The sequence below is a fragment of the Phyllostomus hastatus genome, unplaced genomic scaffold, assembly GCF_019186645.2.
Source record: "Phyllostomus hastatus isolate PE091 unplaced genomic scaffold, TTU_PhHast_1.1 phas_contig_86, whole genome shotgun sequence".
NCBI classification, from domain to species: Eukaryota; Metazoa; Chordata; class Mammalia; order Chiroptera; family Phyllostomidae; genus Phyllostomus; species Phyllostomus hastatus.
In genome coordinates this window covers 8,517,827-8,529,859 of record NW_025333977.1, presented here as the reverse complement: position 1 = coordinate 8,529,859, position 12,033 = coordinate 8,517,827, and the positions used below count along the sequence as shown (strand labels likewise).

Here is a 12,033-nt window from a genome sequence, read left to right as displayed (position 1 = left end):
AGCCTGTTTTTTGGCCCATAGGCTGTAGTTCACTGACCTGTGAACAAGGCTGGGGTTGGAGGGAATGATCTATAAGGAGCGATAAGAAAGCCCTACCTCATCTATAGCTCTTGTGGTATCAGGAAAATTAAGGGAAACGATGTCTTCCAGTGCTACATTTTAGTTGTTGGCTGTTTAAGACAAGGGAAAGACAAGAATTAAGGAGTCCTGTTCCCCCGCCCTATAACTCCTTTGCTGATTTGAATAAAGTTCAAATGAACATACTTGTACCAGTTTTTTTAATGAACCTAAGTTTTGTTTTGAGAAAATGCCTTAAAAGAGAATTGCTGGATCAATGAAATTTTCCAGGATTTTTTGTTTGTTTTTTGTTTATTTTTTTTTCCTAAGGGAATTACCTGTTTTGAAACTGCACTACTGCCATTAAATCTTGCTAAAAAATTAAACTGATCTGAAAATGTTATCATTTTTAACAAGATATAATGAAATTCTCAGAATGTTAGTTCCCAAATCTCAATAAATTAACTCTCTGGCCCACTCTTCTTATTTGTTTGTGCCCTCTATAACTTTAATTGTCAAAGAGAATATTTATTTAATGCGACAATGTCATGGCTGATATTTGAGTAGTCAGCCTTCTGGTCAATAAGATGCTTGTTTGTAAATGTTCGCATTAGTTTCATTGCCTCCCACCCATGAAGAAGAAGCAGGTGAAACACCACCAAGTGCCAGTAATGTATGAACTTAAGAGTTTATTTCAAAGACATCAACACAGACTTTTGTTTGTGTACATTACAGAGGTGTCCAATTTGCGACCACAGACTGAGCATACATGTTCATTACATTTAATATAAACCCTCAACTCTTCTTATACAAACCATTCCAACAAAGGCAAAATTTCTAACATCTAGATTTTCTGATGTCATGAGATTTACTTTATAAAATATATCGTTGGTATATATTTTACTATAGATTTTCACTTAGCCAACTTATATGCTGATTTATCATCCTGTGACTAATTTTAAATTCTGAAAGGAGAAATGATCCATAGAATCCATCCAATGTGGTTATGGGTCACCGCAATGCTAGCCTTTCAAAGTCAGGTGACATACATGATTCCATCGTCTCTTAAGACATCACACTGGCAGGTCATGACATGAGTCTGAGATAAACCATGCAACTTGTTGTCATCATCCAATAAGGGGATGCTCTCACATCCAGAAAACCTACATTTTGTTTTGATAGCTAGGAACTACCATAAGTTGAATTATTATAAACATGTCCTTTTATAAATCTCCCAGGGAGCAAGGAACTCCAGTTAACAAACCAATAGATGACTTGATTCCACAGGTATATGTTGGTGGGAAAGCATAGCTCTCTCAAGTGATCCACCCATTATAAATTATTCACTCCATGCATGACAATGCCTGATCTGAACAGAAGTAGAAAATGTGAATATTCTTGATTTGTTGGTATATCTACGTCAAGGATCTATCTGAAAGGCAGGATAAATTAAAGACTGGGCCTTGAGTTTGATTTCAACATCTGGGTCATCTATGAGCAGAGAAATAATTGACAGCACTAGCAAAAAACATTGTTATTTTAAAACAATAAAATAACTGTAATAAAATAAGCTATATATTAATGTATAATCTCTAAAAGACTTCAGTAATAATTGAACTGTACCATCTCAACAAACTTTCAAATATTTGCAATGGTCTCTTCAACTAGATATTCTTTAATTGAAGAACATTTTTTAAAATTAATGTATAGTTCACATGCTCTATTATATGAGTTTCAGGTGTACAACATAGTTATTCAACACTTATATACTCTACAAAATGATCACCATCACAAGTCTAATAATGATCTGTCACCATACAGAGTTATTATGGTGCTACTGGCTATATTCCCTATGCTTCACATTACATACCTGTGACTATTTATTTTATAACTGTAAGTTTGTACCATTCACCCCCCTTCACCCATTTACCTATACCCCTTTCCTCTGGCAAGTATCAGTTTTGTCTCTGTATTGTGAGTATATTTTTGTTTTGCTTTTAAAATTCCACATGTAAGCAAATTACGACAGGAGCATGAAACCCAGAATTCATTTATAAAAATTGTGTATTTATTCATACATGTTTAAACTTCAGTCACCTTCAAAGAATTCTCCATTTGATGCAATACACCTACCAAGAGGTTTTCTCCACCGTTCAAAACAGTTTTTAAACTCGTCAATTACGATTGATGAGTGCTTCTGCCTTTAGTGCTTCTGCCATTTTTTTGTTTCTTCTCTTCCACATCGACAAAACATTTCCCTTTGAAGACATTTTTCACCCAGGGAAACAAACAAAAAGTCAGTTTCATTTTCTAGAAACTTTTTGGAAGATATATTGATTTGACGCAGTTTTATATGATGGATATTTAAAAATAAAAAGACACGTCACAATGCCTTGACCGGTGTGGCTCAGCCGGTGGGCATCATCCCACAAAGCAAAAGGCTACCAGTCTGATTCCTGGACAGAGTACACGCCTGGGGTGCGGGTTCAGTCCTTGATCTGGGCGAGTACACGAGGCAACTAATTGATGCTTCTCTCACACTCTGATATTTCTCTGCCTCTCTTTTTCTCTCCCTTCCCCTCTCTCTAAAAAAATAAATAAAATCTTAAGAAAAAAGTCACTGATTTGGCCAATGTGCTGTTGGATGTTTAAGCCAAAGAGATATAAACAGAATTGTGGTAACACAGGAGGACCACCTAAATCTGCATGGGACAATAGAAAAATATTTGAAACTAAGTGAGGGAGATGACATTCCTTTAAAACATGAAGCTGCAACTCCCTTATTTCCTGCTTGCCTCTGCACTGCTGTCCTCAAAAGGTATGCAGCTAAACGCTGACCTTGACTCCTTCTCCTGTCTGGGAGAAGCCCCAATGCCCTTCTTATCCATCTCTGATCCTCCTACCCACATCCAGTTCTTTTACCAATGGTCTGAACTATCTTCCCTCTTCTTTTCAGCGGTGTGTTTCTTCCTTGGCCAACACTTTCAGTCTACCTCTCACAGAAAAAAAGTGGGGTTCAACTGTCTACTACCAAACACGGGCATAAGACAAAGATTGGTGGGGAGAGAAAAAGGTATTTATTAAAATGTTGTACCACTTGGGGGAACAGGAAACTCCCCAGCTCCAGGCCCTTCTCTTCCACAAAACACAGAAAAGCCCATTTGTTGCCCAAAAGACTGAAACCCAAAACCATGCCCAGAAGTCCCACTCCACCCTCTCTCCCTCTGGGATCCACGCACAGACACGTGGCCAGAACACTCTCCACCCCTGTATGCTGAGCAGCCTTAGATGCTGGGGCCCATGGACTGAGCCCCTACGAGGCCAGCTGCAGAGGTGGGTAGCGGCCCTGGGCCCTGGAATGGGAAGCTGCGGTGTGGTGATGGTGGTGCCCGCCCCACGCGCGTGGACTCCAGGGAGGGCAAGCTGGAGAGCAGTCGCCTACCAGCCTGGGGCTCCAGAGGGACAGATAAGAATAGAGTGGAACTTCCGGGCATGGTTTCGGGTTTCAGTCTTTCGGGGATTTCTGTGTTTTGTGGAAGGGAGGAGCCTGGAGCCGGGGAGTTCCCCTTCCCCCCAAATTGTGCAACATTTTAATAAAGACAGTTTTCCTTCTCACCAATCTCGTGTCATATCTGAGTTCAGTGGCAGGCAGCTGAACCCCACTTTTGTTTGGTAACATGTTTATCTACCTAACATATTTATATTGATTACTTTATTTCCTTTAGTTCTATAAACTTGCTGATGTATTTCTCACATAAAAAGAAAAACCAAAATTAACTCTTCCTTCAGTCTCTCATTCACTTGCTTCTTCCTGTCACAACTAAGTCCCATTAAGGCCAGCAATCACTTCCTCACCTCACTATTTGGTATCGGCACACCATTTGGTGCTTTTTATTAACCTTTCTTAAGAATCTTACCTCCTTTGGCTTTTTTTTTTAACCACTGGAACCACTTCTAGTGCTTTGCTGGTTGCTAATTCTTTACCCAGCAGTATGTCTCTACTCCCCAGGGACCTGACTTCCCCTATTCAGTCATTCTACCAGCAGCAAAACAATCACCTTAGATTCTCTTTCTCTTTCTCTCTCTCAACTACCCACATCAAATAAATTTCTAGACTGTAACATATGTCTTTTTTAGACTAATTTATTCTATTTCTCCAGAGTTCAGAGTTCTTAAATTACACCCTAGTCCAATATCCATTCCTTTAGTTGACTTACATATCAAATTCGTCTCAAGTAAACATATAAATATCAAGTATCTTAGACTCAGTTAAGACAGTTAGGTGATTTTTTTCAAATTCGTACAATGGAGACACTTATCCCAGTACTCCACTTCTAAATCTATTGCTCTTTCCACTGTAATTTTGTATGTTGAGAAATTTGCAATGGACATGCTCTGTCTGGATTATCTTGGTCAATTATTTTCTACATTTATCACAGTATGTTTATATATATATATTTATTAACTGATAGAGATTGTTTCTTTTAGAATGTAAGCTCCTAGGCTATTCCCAGGAATGTAGTAAATATGTGAGTAAATTAGTTAACACATTAGATAGTCCTCTAATGTCAAAGGGAAAAATAAACAGCAAAGTACACACTCTTAGAGCATTGGCAACAAATATGAAAACTTCTGTCTTCTGGATTCCAGTTGATGAGAAAAGCATATGTAGAAAAGAATAATTTAAAGTTTTTCCAGATCAAAACAAGAAACTGTAATGTGTAAACTGAAGTGCATTGAATATCTATTGGAGACATTATTTTCTAAGCAAAGTTTTGCACACTATCCCCGTGAGAGGAACTTGAGAGTGCCACTTACCGGCATTTCTGTGACACCAGCCATGGAGAGGAAACACATGTCTTTTCAGTACTTCTGAGTTCCTCTTTGGCACATACGCACAGACAGGGACGTGCCTGGAAGCTGTCTCAGTCACAGTGATATTTTCTTCTGAGGTTGGTGGAATGTGTTTTAAAGTCCAGAAATTGTCAAGCAATTTAGAAAATGGTTAATTCTCGAGAGCTTGGCAAATTCAGCCTGAAAATAAAATTCACTCACGTTTTAGAATTCGAATTCCAAATATCAGAGATCTATAGACACGTAAATACCCTGTGGGAGCAAAAAGTTATTAGTACTTTTCTCCCACCTTCTAAGTACTTCTAGGCTGGGCTGATAACCAAATTAACAAAGACAGGTTAACAGCAGAAAATGAAATTTATTACATGTGAATGGGGAGTTCACACAGGCATGGAAATTCCGGAGAGTGAGGCAGCACCGGGTATATAAGCTTCTTTGGACAAAGCAGAAAGGAGGGCCCAGGGCATCAGATTTCAGAAGTGAGAATCCGTGATTAACAGGTAGTTGAGGAAGCCCAGACCACAGTGGCAGGAAAATCCCTGCGGGCAAGTCAGAAACAATGGGACACAGTGAGTATGAAGCTAACAGGTACCTGCCTGATGCTCACTTACTTAATTCAAATTAGACTAAAGAGAACATCTTAAAATTTCCATCCTGAAGCAGGTTTCTCTGAATCTCTTGGTCATAAAAGGGGGTCAGAACTTCTTCCTGCATCTTTTGTTTCTTAATAAATGGCTTAAAATCACTATCCCCCAAAGAAGCTTCTGGGTGGCAGGAATTTTTATTCCTTTAACACATTACCCTTCCATAAGCTCAAGTGCAATAAAATAAATCCCCTTTCATCCTTTTGGAAGAACCAAAAGGGCAAAGATTATGTGCACATTTAGTCCTTTATCCACAAAAATGTGTTTAGTTCTCTACTAAGCTTTGAAATTACACAGATTATAACATTAGAAATGCTCTTTTCAAGAACCTCAGTGTTAAATGGGAAAAATAGATATGTAAACTACCCCACAATTTAAATGCTGCAGTAGAACTTGGCACGTGGTACTTAGGGAGCAGGCAGCAGGTGTAGCTGCAGGAGTAGCAAGTGCAAATGAGTTTCAAACAGGAAATTTTACCTGGACTGAGTTTTAGAAGTCAGACATTTCCCTAAGAATCTAGTTGAACAAGAAAAGAAAATTCCTTTCAGAAAAAGCAACTAGTATAGCTTGCAGATAGAGAGGTTTTTGTTGATTCAGGCATGTATGGTTGTAACTCTGGATGCACGAGAAGGTGGGAGGTAGGGTTAGTGGTGAAGTGATGGGTGGGAGGGAAAGGGAAGGCCAGCCTGCTGCCTGAAAACTGTCCTACTCAGGCAGGGTAGTAAGAAGCTAAGAAAATTCCTTGGCAAGTGGAATGAGGAAACTGGCACGGATAGCTGATTCAAACTGGTCCACCCAGCACCCTGACCCACCTGCTTCCTTTTCGCTTGCATGACCACTCCCTTATGCATTAAGCAGGACCAGGTGATTCTGATGAGAACAAAACCTTGGATCTGTTAACCACAGAGAGAGAGAGTGTTTTTGACAATCTGGGAGTTACAGCACCCATAAAGTTTAACTTCTAGAAAGGGATTTATTTTTAATGAAGGAAATAAAAAAAATAGGGAAACATCCCCGAGAAGCCAGAAATAATCACATCTTTTTTTTTCTGGCCAGCACCAGAGCCATAGCCAGGCATGGTCTCCCCTCTTCCATATCCGTCCATCATGCCTCTCATCGTTAACCCTGCCCACCGGCAAGCCCACCGGCAAGCTCACACTGGATTTCCTTAAGAACTTACTTATAGGTCCTTAGTCTATACTCTGGATCCCAAAACGATGGCATACAAGTCTATAACGCCGTGCTTGCACAGTCAGACGATCCTTGATTTGCTGATGAATTATCTACTGAACATCTAAGAGAGCAAACAAGATCTAATTTCAAACGAACATCACTCACATAACAGTAATACTACCTAAACAGAGCATTTTTAGTAAAAGCTCTTCAAATACCTCCTCAGTTATTTTTTTCTAAAATTTTAAACTAAATGCTGACACAGAAACTAGAATTCAAAAAAAAAACAAGGCAGCAGTTTTTCTAAATAGTAAGTAGACAAAGATGTGGCACTTGCTTGTAAAGGGGTGAATTAATCAATCAAACAATATATCAGTCAAAACACTGAAAAGCAAAATCCTGGAAATGTTACCTTTCCAGATCCAAAGGTTGCATGTGCACATCTGGCTTCATAAAACTCCATACTTACCAAATGTACTAAAGTTTTCAAATATGTGTTCAATCCTATTATTGTCTACTGCTCCTCAAAATCATCTGGCAGAGGTAAATAAACAATATGGTTCAAGGACCTCCACAGTCAGAAGGTACAGGGATTTTCTTGCTATCATCTAGTTCCTATGTTCCTCTTGATAGGGGACTCAAGACATGGAAAATTTTAGCTTAAGGTAAAAAGTTGTAAGTCTAGCAAGTAATGTGTATGTTAAAGCTTTTATTTCAGAAACTGCAGATAAGGTCCATACTGGCTCTTGGGAAAACAGCTGACCTCCTGGGGCACTGCTAAACATTAACACCTGAGGACAACTGGAGGCATCCTGGCCATTGTGTTCCAGGGAGAGTAGAGAACCACCCTCCCCTGGGAATAGCTAACTGCCCAGGACAGGGATGTTGCAGCTTCTAAATCTCAAAGCCTTTACTGTACCTGGTTTATCCTCCACCCCCCTTATAAAAGGTCTGTCCTGGAAAGAAGACAAGATGGTCTGTTAGCATATGAACCCATCATCTTCTCAGATCACTGGCCGTCTGCATAAAGTACTCATAAAGATTCAACCGCTGTCATTGCTTATTGGGTTTGGTAGTGACAGGCAGCCCAAATGCTGGTGTCTTTTCTGGTTACACTCTGTCTTTAGAAACACAGAAACTAAACCCAACTAGTATGTCAACATAGTGTTTTTAGCCAGTGTGCTTCACTAGGAGCTTTATTTGATTGTTGAACACAGAGTGGCTCACTTAGTTCTAGGGTTGGCACAATAAGGTATAAATTCCACTGCCTATCTAGAAATAATCGTGTAAGTATAAAGTTAAATAAATAATAGAAAACTAATGGAAGTTCTGTCTCATTTTCATTCTAGCAACCTCACTTGATGATGTTTCTACTTGTGCACAATCTGGGTTACGTATGCCTGTAATTTTGTTTGTTTGTTTATTTGTTTGTTGCTCCACTGTCCTGTGATGATTTTTTTTTCCACTAAAATGGGTTGAATCTGTTTCACTTATCATTGAACCTCACATTCCTAAATTCCTTAGGGATTATTCACCATTTGAAGGTTTCCTGAGGTCTTTTCTTTATGGACTCTTTACTCCAGTAACCTTGGTTTCTTCATACAAGGAAATTGATCACTGGGAAAAAACAATTAAAGCCATTGTTAATGATATTATTTGGCTTTGTCAATTCTTCTCACAAACATTGATTAAAATGGCACCATCTAAATATTAAGAATAAGGAAACTGCAGCACAGAAAGATTAATTAACTCACCAAAGGCACATAGTTAATTATCTTGTCCTACCATAATAGTTTCTTATTACCAATGGAGAAATCCATTTCTAAAACATGAAGTTATGTTTTGGCTCACCCTATAATCTTTCTGGAGCAAGACAGCTTGGATTTGCATTGACTTCACCACCTATTAAGTGTATACCTTTATTGTCATGATATTTTTTGCTAATATATTTTCATATTTGTTTTACACAGAAATATAAGAAATTATCTAAAAATTTCAATAATAATATTCCTACCATCAATCAAATCACCCAAGGATAAATAAAATTTGTTTATAATATTTTTACCTTAAATTCTTCCACTTGAGTTAAGTATTCAATAAAGTTCTTAGAAAATCACTCTTTGTGTAATGTTACCAATGTGATGTATGGTTAGGTTTTTTTGTTTTAATTCATATTCAGTTTGATTGAATTGAATACATGATTATCTATGGTGAAAATTATAAATTATACACTAAAAGCTATTAACTAATAAGTAAATCAATAAAGTCCACAGGATACAAGATCAATATATAAAAATCAACTATGTTTCTATATTTTAGAAATGAACAATTAGATATGGAAATTACAAAAATTACATTTTGCAACAGCCTCAAACATGAAATATACTAGCATAAATTTAATAAAATATACATAAGTACAGTTACATGAATTGTGTCTCTGGACTTCTGTTCTTGTTCAATCCATATCCATTCATTCACTTAGCAATGATTTTGCCTGTTTTATGTAAAGATATCTCATATAATAATATAATGATTCAGTTAAGCAAATATTTTCAATATGCTTAACTCTAATTCACACTGGCATGGCTTTAAATGCTGTTTTTTTCTGTTGGTTGTAGCATCACATCCTCTTTTAAGGTGAGCAGAGGATGAATAACTGGAGAAAACCAGTCATGGATGGATTCAACAAAAGACTTTTTAAAGACTTTGTCTTCAAATTATTGGGTTTGTAATATATCAGAAAGTCTCCATACGTAGGTATACACAGAATTTTTTAAAAAATCAACCTATTTCACATAACACATCCTCAAATTTACTTATTTCTTACTCATTTTCCTAGAATTATTTAAAAATATATATTGCTATAAGTCAATATATGTATATAAACATGTATATGTGTTCATACACATATACATACACACATATATATGTTTGTGTCATCAAATTTAGCCACTCATATTTAAAACTATTTTCTCATATTGACTCTTTAACAACCTCAAGAATCCAATCAACCAACTTTAATTTAATTTAATTTAACATTGTTGTATAACTGACATATAACATATTAATTTCAGTGTACAACATAATGATTCAATATTTCCTTAATTGTTAAATGATTGCAGACTAATGAAGTTCAATTGTTGTTTTTGTCTGGCTAAAATAAGCCGTCACTGTCCTCTAATGAAAGCATCAAGAGGTTCACAGATATCTTTAATATGTAATTGTGTTACAGAACCCAACCAGTAGAGAGATCCTACCACTGAGCACCTACCAGACAAAACTCCAAAGACAGAGTTCAGTGGAAAGGAAAAAAATCTTTTAACAATCAAAAAAGTTGATTTAAGTATTTGTCATTACAACTACTAAATAGATTCAAGATGAAAATAATGCAAGAACAGAAATCTGTACATCTGAAAAAGGCACAAAAACTTTGGTCTAAGACACTCAAAGAAAAATCACCCTGTCATCCTCTGTCACTGCTAGCTTCAGGCATCTTTCAGAGTCTGTGCCTCTAGGCCTCCTACTTGCAGCATGCTGTCCTCTTCCAGCACTGCTCACAGGACTGTGCTTGCAGCCATTGGCGGGGGCATGCTGGTGACATTTGACATGCACAGGGTGTGGGCCATTGACAGGTTCATTTTTGGGGAGGGACCTAGCACTGACAGGCTGGAGCCTTCTCCCCTTCTTTCTTACCTTCCCTAATGTCCATGGCCCAGGACTTCCAGTCCTCAGGCAGGAAGAAGGGGAGATCCAAAAAAGGAAGTGGTGTTTCCCTGTGCTCCTTTTAAATGATCTCCCCCAGAATCCTCTGCAGCTCAGCACGCATGGTCCTGTTTGCCAGGGTGATGCATGCATGGTGCAGCTTAACCCCTCCCCCATTTCCAGGGATGGGGCCCCTCGTTATAGCACTATGACATAATTTACCCTATATTAGAAAAACAAAATCCAAAAAACTAACAACATACTTCATTGACACACTTATGAGACAGATATAATATCTGCCTTATTGGTAAGAGTGGAAATTGTTATAGTGAAGTTTTTGTAATAATTAGCAGAATTACAAAAAATTTGACTGTGTGGCTTTATTATAGACAAACACAGATTCTAAATGTTATACATGTATTATCATTTCATTTAAAAAAAAGTTTTCACCTAAATAGCCCTGATTAAACTGTGGCTTACACACAAAATGAATCCTATGCAGTATGTCAAAGAATGAGGAAGATTGGCATGTGATATGGAAACATCTGTAGGATATGTAATTAAGAGAAAAATGTAAAGACTGCAGCATAACAAGTATTTATTTTTCTTATACAAGTCAATGCAATATTAATGCTGAACATGCTCAAACATGACTTTTGATTTTTGCATAAAATTTTGAAATCACAATTAGTAGAGAAAGTAAAACAACAAACACAAAATACTTTACTCTTACTGGAATGAATCATTTTAGAAATATAACCCAAATGCCACCTTGGTCATCTTTTAGTGGTTTGCTCTGAGATCATTCAGACATATATTTTAAAAAATCAGCAAAATTTGATAAGAAGCCAAAAGCATTTAGAACTTAAAAACTAGAATTCTAGAAAACATGTCTCTCTTGGTTAATAAATATTTTCACTTATCAAATATGATGCAGGTTTTATAATGGCATTAAACAGCATTATTTTTTATTGTTCCTCAACATTATCTGGAAATAGTTTATAAATTAACATGCTTTGAGGAGGATATATAACTCCTAATATCAAAAGTAGAAGGATTTTTTTCCCCACATTGTAACTCTACCGTTTCTTTAGCAAGACAGTATTACACTTTATTCCAGTGCTGCAACTAAATAGACAATGGGCAAGCCCATCTATTTTCTAACTTCCCAGGCAGCAGAGTTCCTCATTAGAACACCAGATTGTCCTGTAGCAAATACCAACAGGTGGTGTGGCTGGTAAAACTCAAGTTTCAGTGTTCACTTTGTAGCAGACAACACTCTACTATGGCAGGTTCTATTAAATCTGACCACGTGATTGTATCTTCAGATAGTCACTGGACAAATATATGTGCAACACCAACTTGCAGAAAAGTGTATTAATTCTCAAAGAATTTGGAAAATAGTAGAAGGACACTAACCTTAGAAGACAGGAAAGCAAAGGGATTCAAACATTGATTTGAAATATTTTTGATGTTACATGTATATCTTTTTCCTTATATCCTTTTTTAAAGATTTTATTCATTTATTTTTAGAGAGGGAAGGAAGAGAAAAAGAGAGAGAGAGAGAGAGAGGGAGAGAGAGAAACATCAATGTGTGGTTGGT

At 37.1% G+C, this 12,033-nt stretch overlaps 1 pseudogene; it reads right to left on the bottom strand.

Moving 5' to 3' along the window:
• Window positions 1-960: 960 nt before the first annotated feature.
• Window positions 961-4,881, bottom strand: LOC123826936 (annotated as a pseudogene).
• Between the last annotated feature and the right edge of the window lie 7,152 nt (window positions 4,882-12,033).